Raw genomic sequence first — 21492 nt, forward strand, 5'->3', positions numbered from 1 at the left:
TATCAAATGTTTGGAAGGATATGGGCCAAGTACACACAGGTGGGATTAGTTTAGTTTGGGATTAGGACTGGCATGGACTGGTTGGACCGAAGCGTCTGTAACCATGCTGTATCATGGCTCTATGACTATTTATCAATTTTTCTCAATATTAAATAGTGCTGTAGTGATCCTTGAATGAACTGTTGATGTTTAGGTTGTGTCTGAGACTCTGCGAATATTTAATTCAATGAGAGGAGTGACTAGTTCTCCAAGTTACACAACTGAAAAATAAACTTTTCTCCAGCAATGTTGCTGAGTCGATTTGTTTCTGTAGAGGCGGTAGTTATGGTTTGCAGTTGGTTTTCCACCAACTTGTCAACCGTGAGACAAAATATCTTTGATCCACTGCAGAAACTCCAGCTGCTTCCAGTAAATGAAACTGGGAACTCAAGGACCTTTTCTGCAGTCAGTTTAATTGCTGCCAACTATTGTATCTGGCCGATTAAAGGGACAATAAATCAACTAAAGTAAGATCCTACAAAACAAATTATATTTTCCCATTTACTCACAATGGACACATTTCACTTGACATTTCTTCTTTAAAAATGAAAGTCACTAAATACAGCATTCACTGTGTGACTGTCAGAAAACAGGACATTGAATGCAATGACGTTCTGGTTAGTTCAGCCTGTTTACTGAGTATCTTTAAAGCTCATGAATATGAAGTTAATGGATCAAAAATCCAATATTGCAGTAACATTTGTTATCATCTCAAAGTAAATTAACAAACTTGAATTGATTCAAACTCACATCACTTGTTGCACCATTCTCTGATTCATGCATCTCAATAAAACTGCGTGGTTAACACTGGTGTCGTGTAACAGCGAATTTTTGCTGATTTTTATGAGTTAACTGCCCCTGTCAGAGCTATCAGTGAGCAGAGACATGTACTGTTTATAACCTACATTCGTGGTAATGATTATTGTAATACTCTCTAATTTAACTAAATATTCCTGATGTACCCAGATTATTACATGCAATGGTTTAGACGTTGAGGATTTCTTTAAAAAAAAACGTATGGACTGTCGTGTTCTAGTTCATTAGATGTTCTTTCAAAAGTTTCCTTAGGTGTTATGTATCACTGCCAACTCACTTTTTGTTTCTCAGGCACACAAATTTCCTTTACTATGCATTTTAGGGTCGGAGTAATTTGAGAAAAAAAAGCAGGGAGAGACATTCTGCAATGTAAGGAGGTGCTTCTAATCTCCGGGTCCAAACTGTTTAGTGACACACACTCACATTCTGAACACAAGCACTTTAGACATGCTCCATATTAGGTTGCCTAAATTGAATTTAGAAACGCAGATTAGAAATGGTATGTTATTTTGTAAATTGAGAGAGACTTTGAGTGACAGCAAAAATAAAGTCACTAATTTTGTTGGTTAATAATATTATTGAAGTTCTTTTTAGCTTTATCTGCTTGTGGTGGAATGTAGAATTAAAGGGAGTTAACTTCTAATTGAATATTCTAAATATAATCACTTTGGACATGCTCTGTGTTCAGTTGTCTAAATTGAATTTTGAAATATTTAGTATGAATTGCATGTTATTTTGTAGTGGGACAGAGACTGGCAGTGTCCTGGGAAAACAAGCTCAATTGTTTTACTAGCTAAAAATATGTTTGAACTTTGATTTTAGTTTTATCTGCTTGTGAATGAATGTTGAAATAAAGGGAGCTAACATCCGAATGAATTTGTTATTTTTTTTAAAAAACTTGCAACTATCATGTGAAACAGCTACTCAATTTTACTTCCACCATTAAAATAGAAACACTCCCAAAGAAGCTATTCAGCAAAACCAATATCCCAAGATGTGTATATGTCCATGTTTAAGCGTAACCTCGTAAATACATGATCCCATGTGTTCGGGCTGTGCAAGCTGATACCAGGATCCAGTCTGAGCCTCCAGCAGGAAACCAACGGGCGGAAGCTGAAAACCTGCCCTTTCCGATGGCCATATAATCCTGGGCTCTAGACCGTAATTCAACACTCCTGGGTCGGCTCTGTTTAGAAAGATCTTGACAGAACCGCTTCCCACAAGTTATCAGAATGATTGTGTCGATAATTTTTCTCAGTTTATTACTGACTTTCTTATCATGTGAGTGTTTTTTCTTCAAGTCTGTCTTTGTCAATGTCTCAATTGTTAGTCTACCGCAGGAATGTAAAAGACTCAGCCATTATTTAATCTGCATTAATGCTCATGGTTTATTTGTTTTATTTTTTAAAGGTGTCCAGTCGGTGATGGTTTGACTCAGCCAGAGGCAGAGACTGGCCGTCCCGCAGGCAGCCTGAAACTGACCTTTAAAACCAGCAGCTTCGATCTTAGTAGCAACTACATGTACTGGGTCCGATAGGTTCACGGACAGGATCTGGAGTGGCTGCTTAACTACTATAGTTCATCCAACAGTAACTATGCACCAGCGATTAGGAATCGATTTATTGGGTTCAAAGACACTTCAAACAACATTTTCACGTTGGACATGGGGAACCTGAAGATCGAAGACACCGCCATCTATTACTGTGCAAGAGATCACAGCGAGAGGAACCAGGTCTGGACCCGTTCAAAAACAGCTCGAGGGAACATTTTATCAATTCCATCATAAACGGACGGTCAGTACGAGTTTTAAATGCAATTATACCAACGGCGATCTGAAGCAGACCTCAGGCTGCCTCTTACAAAACTATCAAAGAGGAAATGTACCATTTAAATTAGCAAACTGGTGACACAATGGGACAATGTTTTCGGCATGTCATATGTCCTGCTAACACTTCCATCAATTAAATGCTCGGACAAAATGTTAATTTTAATATATCTGACAGCTCAGAAAAACACTTCTGTTTGTTATGTCAACTATGGCATTCATTCTAAACATGATCAGTTCTGAATGGCTCTTTCAAATGAAAATTGAGACCTAGAGTAAAGAACAGAGAATGAGTGTACTGGTCTCCATCATTGTGATACTGTAGTGGGTCACAGCGTTGTGCACAGTGACATCCTCATACAATAACCACTGACAAGTGTTTATCTCAAATTGGTGATTTCTACCATGGCAGGAGCGAGAAATAATGTGAGATGCAATTTAAACGCAGTCCAGTAGTGCTAATTTGTACAAACATATATATATATATTCCTACCTTCTTCGTGTTGATTGTCAAGTTAAATGCAGACTAAACCTGGAAAAGTGTTCCAAGCTTTCAAAATACAATGAATAGTAAAAACTGAAATAATGCGCCAAATCATTTTTAGAGGAGTCAGAATCACTGCTTTGTAGGAAGTGAAGAAATTATCTGCATTTTACAGTTTACAGTCTGTCATCGTATTTGACGCAACGTGTCTCATAGTGATATAGCTGGAGTGACACTGCAATTATGATCAATACAAAACCCTATTCAGCCTCCATTGTTTGAAACTAGTCAGTGATTACTTCTACAAACCGCCTTAACTTGCAGTGCAGTATTAGTTCTGTGGGGTTTAATGCCAGTATCACTATTTAATTTGTAAACGTGTTGGGTAATTATTGATACACCATTTGGGGATTTTGAGAATCAGCTCATGTGTTACTCTGTGAAGGATAAAACAGTATTAAAGTTTATCAAGAATGATCAGAATTCACTAGCGCAATTATGTGATAAAGATTTATCGTGATTTTTTGTTGCCTGTGGTTCTGAAAATTTAAAATGATGGTAGATATTTGATTTGTTTTATGCAGTGCTGATTATTGTGTGACCCAGTCCGGAGAATGTAACTTTGTGACTAGTTGATTCGGTTGAACTGTGTTGATTAGATTCCGACTTTGTTTTTACTTGGTTTTGTTGAATTGTGTTGATTGGTTTTTGAAATTGTTTTATTTGATTCTGTTGAATTGAATTGGTTGGATTCTGATTATGTTTCATTCAAATCTGTTGTTTTGAGTTGATTGGATTCTGATTTTATTTTCCTTGATTCTGTTGAATTGAGTTGATAGAATTCTTATTCAGTTTGTGAAATTGATCTGCGTTTTCATGCTTTCTGTAATTGGTGTTTTCTGTCTGGTGAGGAGATTAACTCTCTGGATTACTGTTCATTACCAATATTTGTGAAGTTATTTTGTTTTTCAAAATCATTTCTGCATTTGTTAAACTTATATGACACATTGTTCTCTGCTTGATTGAAAACATTACATCCATTTGTAACGGTCTGAAAACCAACTTAAGGCAGAAACCCAGAAGTATGAGAAATGAAAAAAAAATAAGATTTTAATGCATTGACTTTTTTTAAAAAAAGAACTCAGTTCTAATTTTAAACTAACTGAATTTTGTTTTGAGTAGCCTCATACAAAATAAAATTTAGGACTAAAATCTGAAACTGCAGAATTGATCAGATTATGTAATTGAAGCTAACTTAAAATTATAATGTGGTAATATTTGTCCATTCAGTAATTTTGTTTTGACCATGAAGTGATTAATCAATATATGCCTTCAACTTTCTACTGTGTGCTGCACAGGATTGTCATGATCAAGAAGGGTGTGCAGGTTGGAAATAAGTTAAACTGTTGCCAGAAAAGTTACAGCTTTAAGTGTTAAGTCCCCTCACAAACAAGGTTGCTGTTATGAATTGTTATTTCTATTCAATTTAATCATTAGTTTGCTTCATTCTGAGCAGCTTTGTTAGACTTCAATTTGTTTTTTTTTGTGAGGTTACATCATGTTCTTGGTTCTGTTGAAAATGTTTGCAGAGCTAGTTCTGCTGATTCTGTCGTGATCTGGTGATCGTTGATCTGTTGAGGAGGGACTGTTCTTGGGTAACATTAAATGTGTTACATTTGGGAAACCGTTTCTGGTTTCTACATTGTTTGTGCAATGTTAACACGGTTAGTGACAGTGAACCGCTCCAGGTTCCTCATTCAATGTAATCAGCATGCGAGTTGAAATTTCATAAAGCCTATTATTAAGTGAAAGGCAAATTGCAAAGATTTTAGAAATGAAGGAAAACAGATACTTTGGGGCGCCATTTTTACTTAAAATAATTAATTAAGGATTAATCTAATCCATGCTTTACAATCCAAATTCAGAACTCCACTATCTCGGTCAATCAAAAGGTCTGTCTTTAAACAGTTTACAAGTCATAGAGAAATATAAATAGAATTTCAAAAGTCTACTGTTCTAATAGTTCTTGCTCTTGAGCAAAGGTGCCATGACTGTGTTATAATTGATCAAGAAATACCTTTCAATTCCGCTGTGCACTACATACATATTTTTCTGGCTGGAAAAGATCATTGGCAAAGACCATTTGGAAATTCTGCTCAATTCTGTGAAGAACAGATCCGTTTCACTGCTTTGATCTGTTTCACACGTAACTTGAGTTAATTCATTGTTATGTCCCCGATTAAACTAGATTTGCAGGATTAAAATGAAACATTAACTGAATTATTTAATCTGCACAGTGCTTTAGGTGTTCCCAATCTGTGCATTTTAAATAAATAGTTACATTTTACAACAAAATATCAACTAAGAATATTTTTTTCGGAAACAACTTCTATAGTGAATTATGTGACCAAGGCCAACTTTCAAATTAATTAAAATAATCTAATCATGACCTCGCAGGGCAGCATGATGGCTCAGTGGTTAGCATTGCTGCCTCACAGCGCCAGGGTCCCAAATTCGATTCCGTCCTCGAGTGACTGCCTGTGTGGAGTTTGCACATTCTCCCTGTGTCTGCGTGGGTTTCCTTTGGGCGTTCTGGTTTCCTACCACAGTCCAAAAGATGTGCAGGTCAGGTGATTGGCTGTGCTAAATTGCACATAGTGCCCAGGGATGTATAGGTTAGGGCGCATTAGTCAGGGGTAAATATAAATTAGGAGGAATGGGTCTGTGTGGGCTACTTACTGTTCAGATGGTCAGTGTGGAATAGTGGAATTGTTGGGCCAAATGGCCTGTTTCCATACTGTAGGAACTCTACTCTTTAAACCATGGGAGTACTTGCTGGAAATGCAGAGAATTCATTTTACATCGATGTGTTCAGACGTATGCAGAGTTCACAAATTTGCAGAAGATGTGACCGAGACGATAACAGAGCACATTGTTTATTCAGACACTGAAAATAGAGTAATATTTATTTTAATTTTTATACTTGACCAATTTATTGCAATGTAGCGATCAGAAGGAATCTGCTCACATTAGTTTAAGTATGACAATCATTTAGATTAGATTTCCTGCAGTATGCATTTGGCCCAACAAGTCCACACCAACCCTCTGAAGAGTAACCCACCCACACCCATTCTTCTACTCTATATTTACCCCTGACTAATGCACCTAACACTGTGGACAATATAGCATGACCAGTTCACCTGACATGCACATCTTTGGATTGTGGGAGGAAATCCACACAGATACAGGGGAGATTGTGTAAACTCCATATAGGCAGTCACCCAAGGCTGGAACCGAGCCTGGGTACCTGGATCTGTGAGGCAGCAGTGCCCATATTTACTTAGACATTTGTTAAAGCGGGCAACTCCAGACAGAAGGATGTTTTCAATTCATACCTTTTTAAACATTTTAGTTCATTAAAAGCAGTTAACAAGAAAATGACCTTGCCCTAATTCCTTCAACTGAAATGCTTTCCACACTGGAATGCAGTATTGACTTTATGCAGTGCATGCAAAATATCTACAGTTCAAGGAACGTTTTAAGAATATGAAAAAATAATTTAGAGAATAATCCATTTCCTCTGGATCTGTGCTTTAATTGGCGATATTTCCCACTTCAATAATTTTGTTAAATACAATGACTTATTAATTTAGTAACTCAGTGGTTATTTATGTTCATTGTGAACACATTCTCGTTCACATTAATCCACTGGTTAGTTCTTCTGATGATTGTTCAATTATAGTGAATATATTTGACATGAGGAGTTGAGCAATGATTAGTCTCTAGGATTAAGTCTGTTGTACAGTTTGTTTCAGTGCTATCTCTGACTAACTTGTTAACGGAAATGACCATTTGTAAATTGTCCAGTTCGGATGCCTGAATCTCAGATAGTTCAATTTCGTCTCGCGCTTCAAAACCACTTTTATCAGACAGAAATACAATATTCGATTAGGTGCCTCAGAATTGAGAGCCCTGACTAAGTTGTTCCATTCAGAACGAACGTTTCAGGAACAAAAGGCAGATAGCAAGAGTTTTGAAATTGGTTGTTGCCAACAAAAGATATTTAATTGAGCGAAGCAGAAGGAAATATGCTGCATATTTTCTTTGTGCCTCAGTTATGCAGGACATGTTTCGTGGCACAATGTAGAATCAGAAATTTTTTGCATCTTCCTCTGTCGTTCCCATAGAGTTTCAGCAATTCAGAGCTGCTGTCAAAGAATTCTTGGATAAATGTTGAAATGATACTTTCATTGTACAAACATTCTGGAACAATCCCTGGTTGTTGGAAAGTGTTAATGACTAACATGGTTTATGTACTGTCAAAACAGGTGGGCTGTGTTCTCCGTGATAGTGTCGAGCTCATTGTGTTCAGGTCTGTTGTGATGTTGTCGTAAGGTCCCTGATTCTGTGCCATGTGGCCTGTGTTCACTTACAACCTGTTAGAGAGGTATGTAACACAATCTCTTATCAGGTTACTTCAGTGCAAGAAAGTAGATTGAGATGTTTGGGTGTTTGTTGGAATTCCAGTCACAGAGGCCAGTGAAATCTATTCAATTGCTGTCCTGACTTGTGTCTCTTAGATATTAAACAGAAATTTGATGTTTTGCAGCTTTTTCCAGATCAATATTTGTTCACAAGCTTTTGGTCATCACTAGATGGGGTTAATGGAGTACGTGCTCAAAGAAATCCCAGCTTTTGACTTGCTGTTCTAACAATATCATTTATAACTAAACCAGAATGAATCATTTTCGAAGCATATTTGATGAGATTATGCCTAGGCTGTTTTACTTTATATTAAACCAGTACTGTCGCTGAATTTGATTATTCAGTACGGTGGGGGTTCCGCTGAATCCAACACTTGCAGCAGATGGACATAGTTTTTCAGTTGATCTTCAATTGCTATCTCAGACCATCCAGTACCTCTGGTAAGAATTCTTTTTCCAACAGGAGTCAAGCCAACGTAAATCACTGTTTATCTTAACAGGTTGAGCTCTTGTGTCAAAAACATGAAAGCAATTTGGTAAAGTGGGGGGGGGGGGGGGTTCTCTGGGTGGGAAAGGTTAACCTTGCCTTCTCTCCACAGGAGCTGCTAGACATTCTGAGTTTCTTCAGAAATTTCTGTCTTTTGTTTTGGTTTTCTCGCATTTAAAGTTTGTTGTTTCATTGAGACAAGTTCTGTTCGATGAAACACGTTCTTCAGAGAAAAGATGCATTTGAACAAATTGCGAATGTTCAGTGATATTAAATATCAGAGAATCATTGAATTTGAGCGCCCTGATCTCGAGCTGTAGTTTCACAAGAAACTAATATGAAGTGACAACACACTCGAGAGTGCAGTGACTGCTGTAATTGGGTTGAAGTTATTTTGATCACTCAAATAGAGAATGTCAATGATCCCGTTCCAAATAATTAACATAATTTTTTTTAAAGCATGTGTGAAACAATTAATTTGTTGAAATATTTTAATAAAAAGTGTTCACCGCCAATGCTAGCTTAATGAACGACACAATGATAGGAGCAAGAGGAGGGCACTAAGCCCCTCGAGCTGTTCCAACACTTACTTAGATCATGGAGGATTTGTGAGCTAAATCCACAGGTCTACCTTTGGCTAAAACTCTTTAACACCTTTGATTAACAAGCAAAAACTATCCCAGATTTACTGATTTGACTGCCCATAACAAAGGGAGACACCATTTCTGAAAGATATTCCTGTGAGTACTGTGACACAATGAGGCTGGAATTAATTGTTCATGAAATAAAACTTTAAATCTCTGACAATTTCCAATTGAAACATCCCAATCATCATATTTCATTAATTTAACACGATACTTCCCTGGAATAAAGAAATATAATGTGTGATAGCCTTGCTAAAAATGAGGGATGCTTGATTCCTATTATATGATTAAGAAATAGCTCTGTTCATTCAGACAAAACACAGTCAACTCACACAAAAGGAAACCATGTCATCTTGTGTAGACACGCAAGTACCTCAAATAATTAACAATTCTTCCAGTGGTTGTTTGAATCTCCAGACACGTGTGGAATTGTCAGACTTTTTACATTGCCTTGAGAAACCAGTTATCATCAGTTTATTTGAATTGCTGAAGTTTTTGTGGTATTAGCACATTCACAGCGCTGTTAGGAAGTGAGTCCCATGGCTGTGATTGAGGAAGAGGAAACGGGCAGAGAAATAGTTGAGAGTCAAGTTGAAGTCTAATTTGGAGGAAAGATTTCAGGAGAAGCATTTACATGCATGTGCGCCCTTATCCTCAAGGATCACATTTTTGGAACATGCTGCCGAAGGGACATGTCAGCATGCAAAATGGAAGCTGAAAAAGGCACCTCGGCCCCTCTAGAAGGCTATTACATTCATGGGATCATCATTAATCTTGCTGCTCACCAATCTTCCCAAAACAGCGATAACATTGAACCTGATTATTTACTTTACAGCAAAAGACTGATGAACCTTTGGAATTTTCCACCACAGAAATTGATTGAGGACAAAACATTAAATGATTTCAATAAGGAGATAGATTCCTTCAATCCTTAAAAAAACGCTCCAGATATGTGGGAGAAAGGGAAACAGGCTTGGTTGAAATTGGTTGAAAGCCATGAAAACATTGAAAGGGACATGGTTTGTAGGTTTGTAAGTTTTCATGTAATGCCAAAATTGGTGGTATAATTGGCAGTGAAAGTTATCTAAACGTACAATGAGATCTTGATCAGCTGGGCCAATGGACTGAAAAGTGGCCAATGGAGTTTAATTTAAATGAATACGACATGTTGCTTTTTGAGAAGATAAATCAAGTCACAACTTACAGAGTTAATGGTAGGGCACTGGGTAGTGAGGTTGAACACAGGGCCCTGAGGGTTCAGACTCATAGATTCTTGAAAGCGTTGTCTCAAGTACCTAGTGTGTTGAAGGTGTTTGGAACATGGACCTTCATTGGTCAGAGCACTGAGTGCAGGAGTTAGGGCTTCACGTTATAACTGTCCAAAACATTGGAATGAACTGCCAGAGGTAGTGGTAAATGTAGAGATAGGTCCAATATTTAGAAGACATTTGAACTGCTACAGGAACTGGATAGGTCTGGATGGATATGGGCCAAAGGCAGGCAAGTGGAATTAGTTTAATTTGGGAACTCTGGTCAGCATGGATGAACTGGACCAAAGGAACTGTTTCTGTGCTGTACGAATTTATGACTCTCTGACTTTATGTTGGAGTAGGCTCAAAGTTGGAAGGTGGTGAGCAAGTGAGGGGCTAGATTGGGCAGGTGGGAGAATTTAGTCTGGTAGGCTGTGAGATGCTGGCTGGCTGCTGGGTAAGCTTGCATGCACTCTGTCTGGCAAGGTGGCATCAAGATAAATGGTAATGGTCACAGGATAATTTGTTCGAATTGCGCTTGGTAGGTGAGGGGTAGTTTGAGCTGAAATGCAGGAGGTCTGTCTTTGCCAGGCAGGTTTATGGAGAGGTGGGCAGAATACCAGGCTGGTTAGTGTAGAGGTGGGCAGAGTGCCAGCATGTTTCGGGGGTGGAAGGTCACTGTCATGAAGTGACAGGTGGACTTGTTGTCAAAATGCAAAGCTCGGAGTCTGGCAAAATGGTAGTTTGTAAAGCATAGATGTGAAAGGAGCTAGGATACAATGTGCACACGTTGTCTTGGGTAAGATGAGAGGTCAGTGATCAAGGGCTGAGGTCATGTCTTGGGTAGTGGGCTTTTGTCAGAGGTTGTGAAAATGATGGTGCCAGGTCCAGTCAGGGCCAGATTCACCATGGGCCAGGTGCAGGGCGGCAGGAGTGTAAATGAGTGAAAGGAATTGAGATCATATGTCCATCTGGAAGGTACAATAGAGAACATTACAGTGCAGTACAGGCCCTTCAGCCCTCAATGTTGCGCTGACGTGTGGAACCAATCTGAAGCCTATCTATACTACACTATTCCATTTTCATCCATATGTTTATCCAGTGACCTTTTAAATGCCTTTAAAGTTGACGAGTGTACTATTGTTGCAGGCAGTGGGTTCCATGGCCCTACTACTCTCTGAGTAAAGAAACAACCTCTGACATCGGTCATCTATGTCCTCTCCTGCAGCCATCACTATTCTAGGAAAAATACTTTCACTGTCCACCCTCTGTTTATCTTTTATGTCTCAATTAAGTCACCTCTCAACCTTCTTCTCTCAAACAAAAACAGCCTCAAGACCCTCATCCTTTCCTCATTAAACCTTCCCTCCATATCAAACAACATCCTGGTAAACCTTCTTTGAACTCTTCCAAAGCTTCCACATTCTTTCTATAATGTGGTGACCAGAACAGTACAAAATACTCCCAAGTGCGGCCACACCAGAGTTTTATACAGCTGCAGCCTAACCTCGTGGTTCTGAAACTTAGTCCCTCTATCGATGAAAGCCAACACAAAGTATGCCTTCTAAACAACTCTATCAAACTGGCTGGCAATTTTTAGGGATCTATGTACATGGACACCGAGATCTCTGTGCTCAGCTACACTGTCAATATGGATTGCCTTGGATTTGTTGGGTGTGATAGGTGTTGTGTGTTCTGGGCATGAATGGGTGTATAGCAGGGTAGGGTTTGTCAATGTGAGTGGGAATTTAGGTCTAGACAGAGTAAGTGCAGTGATTAGTCTGAAAGATGAGGTTTGGTGGTGAACTGTGTGTCAATTTGATAGTTATTAAAGTTAAAGATTACGAGATCATTTCTCAAATCATATTTACGTCAATACTCAGCTGTAACACTCCAAAGTCTCTGAACCTTAATGGTCCTCTATTTCTCAGAGGCCTCCAGAATTCAGATAATTGTAAATTAGATGTTTCAACTTCCAGACAATTGGCATGAGTTCAGCCGTGACAGCCCTCCTCCCAGTCCCAGTGCTCAGCTCCTGCCTGTGCTGCTGCTGCAGTGACCTTCCTCCCAGAGAGAACATTCTGCCTTGCATTGATAAGTGAGGAAGGCTCACTGGACCTTTTCCAAGTATGGGGACGGCACACACGAGGGGACACAACTTTAAAGTGAGGGGAGATAGGTGTAAGACAGATATCATAGGCTGTTTCTTCACTCATTGAGTAGTAAGGGTATGGAATGCTTTGCTGCCACGGTAGTAGATTCGCCAAGTTTAAGTCATCATTGGACAGGCTTGGATGCTGCCTGAACTGCTATTCTGTTCCAGCACCACTAATCCAGAATCTGGTTTCCAGCATCTGTAGTCATTGATTTCACCGAGGCATATCGACGTACATGGAAGAGTGTAGTGGGATGGGCTTCAGATTAGAATGACAGGGCAGCGCAACATCGAGGGCCGAAGGGCCTGTACTGCGCTGTAATGTTCTATGTTCTATGATTCACTCTGATTTCTCTCCGGGGGTACTGCCAGCTGTTGGGTATTTCCAGCAGCATGGTGCATGTTGGGGCAGCACGCTGGTTCCGTGGTAAGCGCTGCTGCCTCACAGTGCGAGGGACTCGGGTTCCATTCCAGCCTTGGGTGACTATCTGTGTGGAGTTGGCAATTTCTCCCCATGTCTGTGTGCGTTTCCTCCCACAGTCCAAAGTTGCGCAAGCTGGGGGAATTGCAAATGTTGTGTTCAGTGATTTGGGAGGTAAGGTGCATTAGTCAGGGTTAACTGTAGCATAATAGGGTTGGGCAATAGGTCTGGACGGGTTACTTTTCAGAGGGTGGGTGTGGACTTGTTGGGCCAAATGGCCTGTTTGCACACACTGTAGAATTTCGATGAACCTGCATTTTCTTGGTTTGTATTTTGTGAAACCTCTCTGCTCTTCACAGCAATCCAGTGAAAGTGTCAGTTGGTGAGATCTTCAAACAGTTACTGGGGTGGGATCTGGAAGTTTTTCTTCCTAAATTATACCGTAATTGTCAAGAACAGGAAACCAATGATCATAATCAGCAACTGGTAGGAAACAAAAATAAACTCCAGTTATGCTGTAGACTTCAGCGGGAGCATACTGGCAAACATTTACAGCTGAGGATACATTTGAGTAACTGATAAAGTCAAATGAACAGAAACTAACTTGCTCAATTGGTCATTCTATTGTAGAGACACCGTCTCCCCCCCATGCTTTATGGCCTGGTCTCCTCCTGTCAGGAGCATGACACAGGTTCTGCGACCTTTGGTTGTTTGGTGATGGACTATTCCCCTGACGTCACCAAGGTAACCAGGAAGAACGGTGGGGAGCTAATCACGACTGGATTTAAGACTTACCCATCAGTGAGAAACAAGAAAGGAACCTACACCCTGAGCAACCAGTTAACCCTGCCCGGGTCAGCGTCAGATTGCCCCAGCAAAATCTACTGTGAGGTTCAACACAGCGGGTCACACAAGAACAAAGAAATGCCATGTCCAGGTACGTGTTGTGGGAACTGAGATAAACAGAGCAACTGGATTAATATGAAGAAGGCATTATTTATAACCGTTTTCACAGAATCACCTGAAAGAGCACAGGAAAAAGGCCCTTTGATCCATCCAGTCCACGCCTATCAATAACAGCCGCCTAACTATTCCAGTCTCATGTGCCAGCACATGATCCATTGCTTTGTGTGACTTGCCTTTGCAAGGATGCATCTCAATTCCTCATACTTATTTAGAGGGGCTCAGTCTCTACATGACTTATAGGTGCTGAGCTCTAGGCTAACTCCACCCTCGGTTTGATTTTGTTTTCCCCTGAGATCCACTTGGAACCTCCTGGCCTTACCTTCATCCTGTGCCCCTGAGGCATTGATCAATCCATCAAGGGGAAAGGTTTCATCCAGTTTACCCTGTCTATGCCTAAAATAATTCTAGACATCATGGTAATCTTCTCCCTAATTCTCCTCTGCTCCAAGGTAAACTCCTGTCTATCTAGTCTAGTTTCATAACTAAAACCCTCCAACCCAGGCAAGATCCTGGCAACTCTCATCAATACTGCCTTCAGTGTAATCTCATTCCTTCGATAACATGCACACAACGCTTCAGTATGGCCGAACCAGTGTTCTATTAAGTTCCAGTATCATCTCCCTACTCTTCATTGTCAATGTCTCGGCTCAGAAAAGAAAATATCCTCTGACCTTCTTAGCCTCTTTGTTAAGACGACACAGAACTACAGGGGATCGGTGGGTACATGCACCAAAGATCCTCAGGCCTTTCCAGGGTTCCACCATTCAAAACGTCATACCTCACAGATTCTTCTGCCGAATTACATCACCTTACATATATCCGGAATAATTTGCATTTGCAACTTCTCTTTACATACAACCAACCCTTTTAAATCCTCCTGCAATCTAAAGCTATGATGCTCATGACTTACCAACATGACAGTTTTCATTTTATCTGTGATTTCACTGGTTAATCCTCTTAAATTTGAGTCTTAATCGTTGGTATGTAAGAGAAAATCCAAGGAAACCTTTTCATCTGCCCTGGAAATATAACCACTTTTCATTCAGCAAGACAACACAGAACATCACGTCATGTGTCATAATTTCTGAAAGTACATCCCAACACCCCTCCATGATTTCTGTCCCCACATTGTCCCTCATACCAGTGAACACTGACACAACACATTCGTTTTGACAACACCCTAATACTCCAGCTCCACTCCAATAATAACACTTAATGAGCTTTACTGTTCCCGAATAATTCTTTTATTATGAATGAGACTGTAACTTTTAAAAATATTTTCCTTTGTTTTGACTGCTATTATTTTCTCATGGTGCCTTTTGCTCTTCTAATTCCTTTGTCTTTCAAACTCCCCCTTGCACGTTCTGTACTCGATAATAATTTCAATTGTTTTGAGATTTCAGTATAGACCGGAAGCCTCCTTTTTTTCTCTTTATCTCACCCTCCATGCCCTTTGGTGTCCAGAGCCCGCTGCATTCTTGGTCCCACGCAGTGGCTTCCTGGGAAATGTCCTCCCTGTGATTTTCCTATCTCTTTCTTAAATGTGTCACACTGCTCTGACTCAGATTTACCAATAAATGTCAGCTTCCAGTCCACTCTGGTCAAGTCATTACCTGATCTTACTAAAATTGTCCTTCCCCTTTTCAGAACTTTGGGCCAATTTCTATTCCTTTGCAGTACAATCTGAAATCCAACTGATTTACGATCACTGTCTCAAAGTGCTCCACCATTGAGGTTTTACCCACTGGGTCGACTTCATTCCCTAAAGTTAAGTTCAGATTCACCCCTTTCTTGCAATGTCTGGATTGAAATTCTCTGTATTAAACACACACTTTGCTAAAATATTCTCCTGGGGGCATTTTCAGAATTGTGCTCCTTCTAAATTTTGGACAAAATGAATATCCAACCCTATGCTGAGGAAGTTCAAAACCTCTTTTCTCATTCCCCTATTTAATTTACATTTCTCTGAAATTTGCCCATATATGTGCACTTGGTCTTTTGGACCTATAGTAAGGTCTATCGTGCTCTCCCTGTAGTTATGTTTGCCCTATTTTGGTTTAGAAGTACTATCCATTTGCCTTGGTTCGAGGAGGTATCCATGATTTCATTTCTCTTTACAGCTTAAAATACTTTTGTCAGAATTGGGACAGAAGCAACATTCTGTACCCCACACCCCCGCCCCCATCCTTTTCCATCTTTCCCTGTCTCGCCTGGAGGCACTAAATCCTAGAATATTGAATAGTCACTCCTGCCCGGCTCTCAGTATGTCTCCGTGATAGCAACCGCATCATTTCCTCATTTATGCCGGCAATTCATCTGCCTTGTTCATCAGACTCTGTCATTAAAATGAATACCATCGAACGTTGCTGTCTCCCTTCTGGTGTTACTGGCCTATAGTTTCTATGCCTCCTTGACTCCCTTGCTGTGTCCTATAATATTAGCCTTTCACATTGTCCTGCTGATCTTTCTGTGTGGATCCCAGCTTCTCCAGCACTCTGCACAATTATGATTCTTGTATCCATTAACCACAAGAAACCTTGATATATGAGAACTGATTGTATTTGTTCTGAAATTCGTCACATAATTTATGCGATGTGTTTCCTAATGATCTAGGTATTCTCCCACCAACCCTTCTAACTGTCAGCTCCAGTGAAGAAATCGCAAGCAGCAAGTTTGCAACCGTCGTCTGTTCAATAATCGATTTCCATCCGAAGTCAATCTCCGTGAGTTCGTTGAAGAATGGCCAACCCTTGGATTCTGGCTTCTTCACGTCTCCCGTGTTTGAGGCGAACGGGAACTTCTCGGTGACGAGTCGGCTAATGGTCCCTTATGGTGAATGGTTCAACAGCGCAGTTTATACCTGCCAAGTCTCTCATGGAGGGAACATTCAAAGTAAAAACATCACCGCACTCCAGGGTAAGAGACACACACTGAGAGAGCTACAAATCACTCTGAACTCTGATGTGAATCAAACACACTAATTTATCAGGCATAATAAACAGCATGGTACAGCTTCTTATTTCCCACATGCCACGTATCTCATTTCAGTTTGAGTGTTACATTAGCATTGCTCATAATTCAACATTTTGGCAAGTCAGAAAAGCATGTTTCCTCTCTGTTGAAGTTAGGTATATAGACAGTGAGCTTTGTTAAATAGTTTGTTGCCTGACCATACTGGGACAGGCATTCAGAGTGCTGAATCCTTGCCTGATAGCCGCTTCAAGGATAAGTTTGGGGGTGGAGTGGAGATATTGGAGAGATATCTGATTGAAACATAGAAAATACTAAGAGACTGAGGTCGAGTGAATGTGGAATAGATGTTTTGACTGGTAGGCAAGACTCGGACCCAAGGGCACATTCTCAGGGTCAAAGGGGCACCGTTTAGAACTGAGATGTGGAGGAATTTCTTCAGCCAGAGGGTGATGAGGCTGTGGAACTTGTTGCTGCAGAGGGCTTTGGAGGTCAGTCCATTGTGTGTATTCGAGCCAGAGATAGATCGGCTCTTGTTTAGTATGGGGAGAAGACAGGAGAATGGCTTTAGCCCGAAACGTCGATTTTCCTGCTCGTCGGATGCTGCCTGACCTGCTGTGCTTTTCCAGCATCATTCTGATCTAAACTCTGGATTGGTCGAACAGCCTTATTCTGATCCCCCATCTTATGATGTTGTGGTCTTAAAATGATGCGGTTAAAATATGCAGTGACCCTTACTTGAAAATAAATCAAAATGCGTTCAACGCTTCATTCCCTGCTCAGGAATGACCTGTTGGCCTTGGACACTGTACGACATTGATTTTTATCTGGTACTGAGCTCTTTAACTTCACTTATGGGATCAGGCCACAGACCAAGTGGGCATCACATTTGATGAACTGGGATAAACGTGATCTCACTGAGCTTCTTTAAGGTGCTCTCTGTAATTATTGGATGAGGCAGGAGAGTAAATTCTGGTAAGAACGCTACAATAGGGATGAATGAGCTAAGAACTCGAGACAGGCTCCATGCTTCAGGCTCACTGCCTTTATTCCTGATGAAGGGCTTTTGCCCGAAACGTCGATTTCGCTGCTCGTTGGATGCTGCCTGAACTGCTGTGCTCTTCCAGCACCACTAATCCAGTACAGGCTGATTTAGCCTGGTTTGGGGTGGCGATGTTTACATCGTGAGTAGTGGATGTCTATAAAACTAGTGTACATTTCCATCGCGTTTGTAGATTAATTTAATACGCTTTTGTTTGTTTTTTTTTTCTCCCCGGCTCTATGAAGAAATTAAAAAATGCAGCTTGGTTAATAAAGTGAAAGTACAGACCAGTCATGAACTAACTGAATGGAGGGAAAGACTTAAGGAGATGGGTGTCCTTCTCGATATCCAATGCTGTACTCAATGTCTTGTTTTCAGATCTACTCCAAACACAGCCCACGAGGAACAATGACATAAATTAGAGAATGACATCACACCAATATCGCAAAGTAATTTTGATCATTAAATATAATGAACTGAATTTACATGGCTGTTCACCGCTCCTGTATCACTTTAGATCTCTGCAAAGAGAATAATTATTATTTATTATAATTTGTCCAAAGTTTAGGATGTGATTTGGCAGTCAGCGTGACCAGCAGCATTTGCACATAAGGGTTATGAACATGGAAAAGAACTGATTGTATTCAGATTACTCTTGTCACAAGTATCAATAGATGGTGTTAAGTGAGAGACAAACTCTGAAAGAAAGGTCATTCCATGGGTCACATGATGGCATCTTCGATGATTTTACTTTTTATCGTTCCAGCAATAGTTGGAGTTGCCATTTTGAAGGTGGTATCTTCACCCTGTGAAGAGGTAATCTGAAGATTGGCTGTTTGTATCAGAAAGGGGCATTTTTCATTGACTTTGATATTTGTTTCATAGAAGATACCTAGTGCCAGCCGAACACCATTAATATCCTCCCACCGCCATTAGAACAAGTCTTACTGGAGGCGACGGTGACGTTAACCTGCGTTGTGTCCAATCTTCCTTCTGGAGTCAACGTGACCTGGAAACAAGAAAAGAAGCATCTGAGATCAGAGATTGCTGACCAGCCTGGACAGAATCCCGACAGCGTGATCAGCAAATTAGACATTTCTACTGAAGCCTGGCTGAGTGGCTTTACTTTTGAATGTGTGGTGTACCATCAGAATCTACCGACTCCACTGAGAGACTCCATCCACAAGGAGAAAGGAGAGCGGTGAAATTAATGCACAAAGGATCCCATGTGTAATCCAGATCCAGTTACATCAATGGCAGGCTTTGATTGGTCATGAACAAACACTGTTGGGAGCATTAATGATGCATCTGAAGGCAGGATAGCTAGGTAGCTGCTTAAGAAAAAGATAGACAAAAGGATATTGTATTCTGATTAAGTCAGATAAGGTGGGAAGAAGCCAGGGTTTTGATGTCACCATCAGCAATGACAGTTGGACAGAATGTCCTTGTTGTGGGCTGGAAACATGGAGGCAACTTTCACATTAAACTTTACTTTTTTAACTGGACAGAATGTGTACCATTCTGCTCCTTTAGTAAACGGAAGTGACCAAATCCCAAATTAAACATGGCGTATTTTAATATTTAGTGAAATTGTGATATTGGTTCAGGATTTTTTGGTTGATTTATATTTGTCTCAAATATTCTGCCGTGATTAATCCGCTGGAGCCATCAGTGTCAGTCCTCCTGCCACCAACAGAAGAAATCTCCGCTCAGAGGTTTCTCTCCCTCACCTGTTTAGTGAGAGGTTTCTCCCCCCGAGAGATCTTCGTCAAGTGGACAAACAATGACAAGCCGGTGAATCCCAGTAACTACAAGAACACCGAGGTGATGGCCGAGAGCGACAACACCTCCTTCTTCATGTACAGCCTGTTACCCATTACAACGGAGGAGTGGGCCAGCGGTGCTTCTTACTCCTTTGTGGTGGGACATGAAGCGATTCCATTGAAGATCATCAACAGAACAGTCGATAAATCCAGCGGTAAACTGAGTTTCGTAAACATTTCACTTGCACTGATGGACACTGTTAATTCATGTCAATAAAAATCTCAAAGTTGCATTTAATAATTCAACAAAAGTAATAAAGCTTTTTTTTCCTCCAGTTGTGAGTTAAATACTGAGTTAGTTGTTTCTCACTCTGACTTACATTGCATCTGTGTAGTTAAAGTGGATTATGAACAGGTCTAGGATGAGTGTCTTGTGCAGTTAATGTTCTCTGCTCAGATACACCCTGGGTCAGAGACAGAGTAAAGCTCACTCATTGCAGGATTCCGCCAAGTACCTTATCCATCCTAAATCCCTCTGTGACAAAATCTGACAATGTCCATTTTATGTCAAGGGTAGAGCACGGGTTTTGAACTTGGTGTTCTTGATTCCCCCGATTGGACATTCTTATAAAATTCAGGTCAGTTTTCAACTGCCACATTGCAGCAATTGGAAATGTAAATTTAAGACACATTAAAATTAAATTTGATTGGAACATACCAATCGTAAACAGTGCAGAGCAGTTTGAATGTAACCTTTGTTTCTGGGGAACTTCCAGGGATCTTGCACCAGCGCATGAGTTGACAGAATGTATCTTCACTTTCATACTAAAATGAATCGACAGATAAGTTGTCGTGGAGCAGAGGGGAGGGGAATGTTGAATGATCTGTCCTCTTGCGACCTGTGCAGAGATTTCATGGTAGATGTCCTCTGTAATGTTACCCAGTTACTAACAGGAACAGTCAGCTTCTTGCTTACTGTCCAAAGATTTAAAATTTCCTTGCAAAATAATACCTTTGAAGCATGTTGGACACGCTTGGCTCTGTTAACAAATGATTAACATTGATTCCCATAATCCAAAACTGGTGCTTGCATCGTCCGGGTTAGAATTCCATAGTTTTGTCTCAGTTTTCTGGAGCACATGGGATCAATTCTGGTATTCGAATACCTGATATCATTTTGTTTCACATACAGTACACAAGTAGACATTTTCTCATAAACATATTCAGAAATGTTATCAGTGGGGATTTGAACTCACGCCTTTTCTCTCAGAGACAGAAATTCTATCACTGCAACAGAAGAGTTGCTCATAAAACGCTTATCTCGCCACGACGATGGGAAATGTTTCCTACAACACCAAGGTCAAGTCTAATTATGGGCAATCCATTAAAATAAGAACAATAAATTAGCATAACAAAAATTGCAGTCTGGCATAAGAACAGATACAGAGAGATGATCGCAAATACACACGTAATGACACATGTACGGGCTCTCACCTAAAGACAAATATTTATGTGCACACTCAAATGTGCATATAGATACTATGTCACACACGCATACTCGCACAGAGCCACACATGGCAAGTGGTACTTGAACACTCACCTATGCTCATACAAAAACTTACATACACCAAATGAAAATCATTTGCACAAATGAACAGGGGTACTCACACATAACCATGAGAAACATCGACACACGGTAACACACAAATGGGCATGAATACATATACATTCATACAGCAAAATGCGTACAGACATACACGCGTGAACACACAGATACAAATTTTGAAATATGTCCTCCCACATGTCAACTCACACAGCCACGTAAGCGCACAGAGATAATTATTAATATCATTATTTTCCCATTTTCAGAATCACAAATTTACGATGACAGGGGCAGCTGAATTAGTTATTTATACACCACACTGATTAGCATACATACAATATCACACGTACACACAAATTCAGAGTCTCACATGCAGACACACAAGTGCCTAAATAGAGGGGCGTTTATTAAATAAGGATAATGGGCACAAGCATCCACAAACAATAACACAAACAAGCTTATCAGGAGATGGTTTGGGAAAGATTGCCACACAAGCAAACATAATCATATAAATATAAACATCCATCAAAACATTACATTGCA

At 40.2% G+C, this 21492-nt stretch overlaps 1 pseudogene; it reads left to right on the forward strand.

Annotated features, from left to right (window-relative positions):
- The first annotated feature begins 2087 nt into the window (after positions 1 to 2087).
- On the forward strand, positions 2088 to 19647 carry LOC140454098 (Ig heavy chain C region-like; annotated as a pseudogene).
- The last annotated feature ends 1845 nt before the right edge of the window (positions 19648 to 21492 follow it).

The sequence above is a fragment of the Chiloscyllium punctatum genome, chromosome 28 (genome assembly GCF_047496795.1).
Source record: "Chiloscyllium punctatum isolate Juve2018m chromosome 28, sChiPun1.3, whole genome shotgun sequence".
In the NCBI taxonomy this organism is placed as follows: Eukaryota; Metazoa; Chordata; class Chondrichthyes; order Orectolobiformes; family Hemiscylliidae; genus Chiloscyllium; species Chiloscyllium punctatum.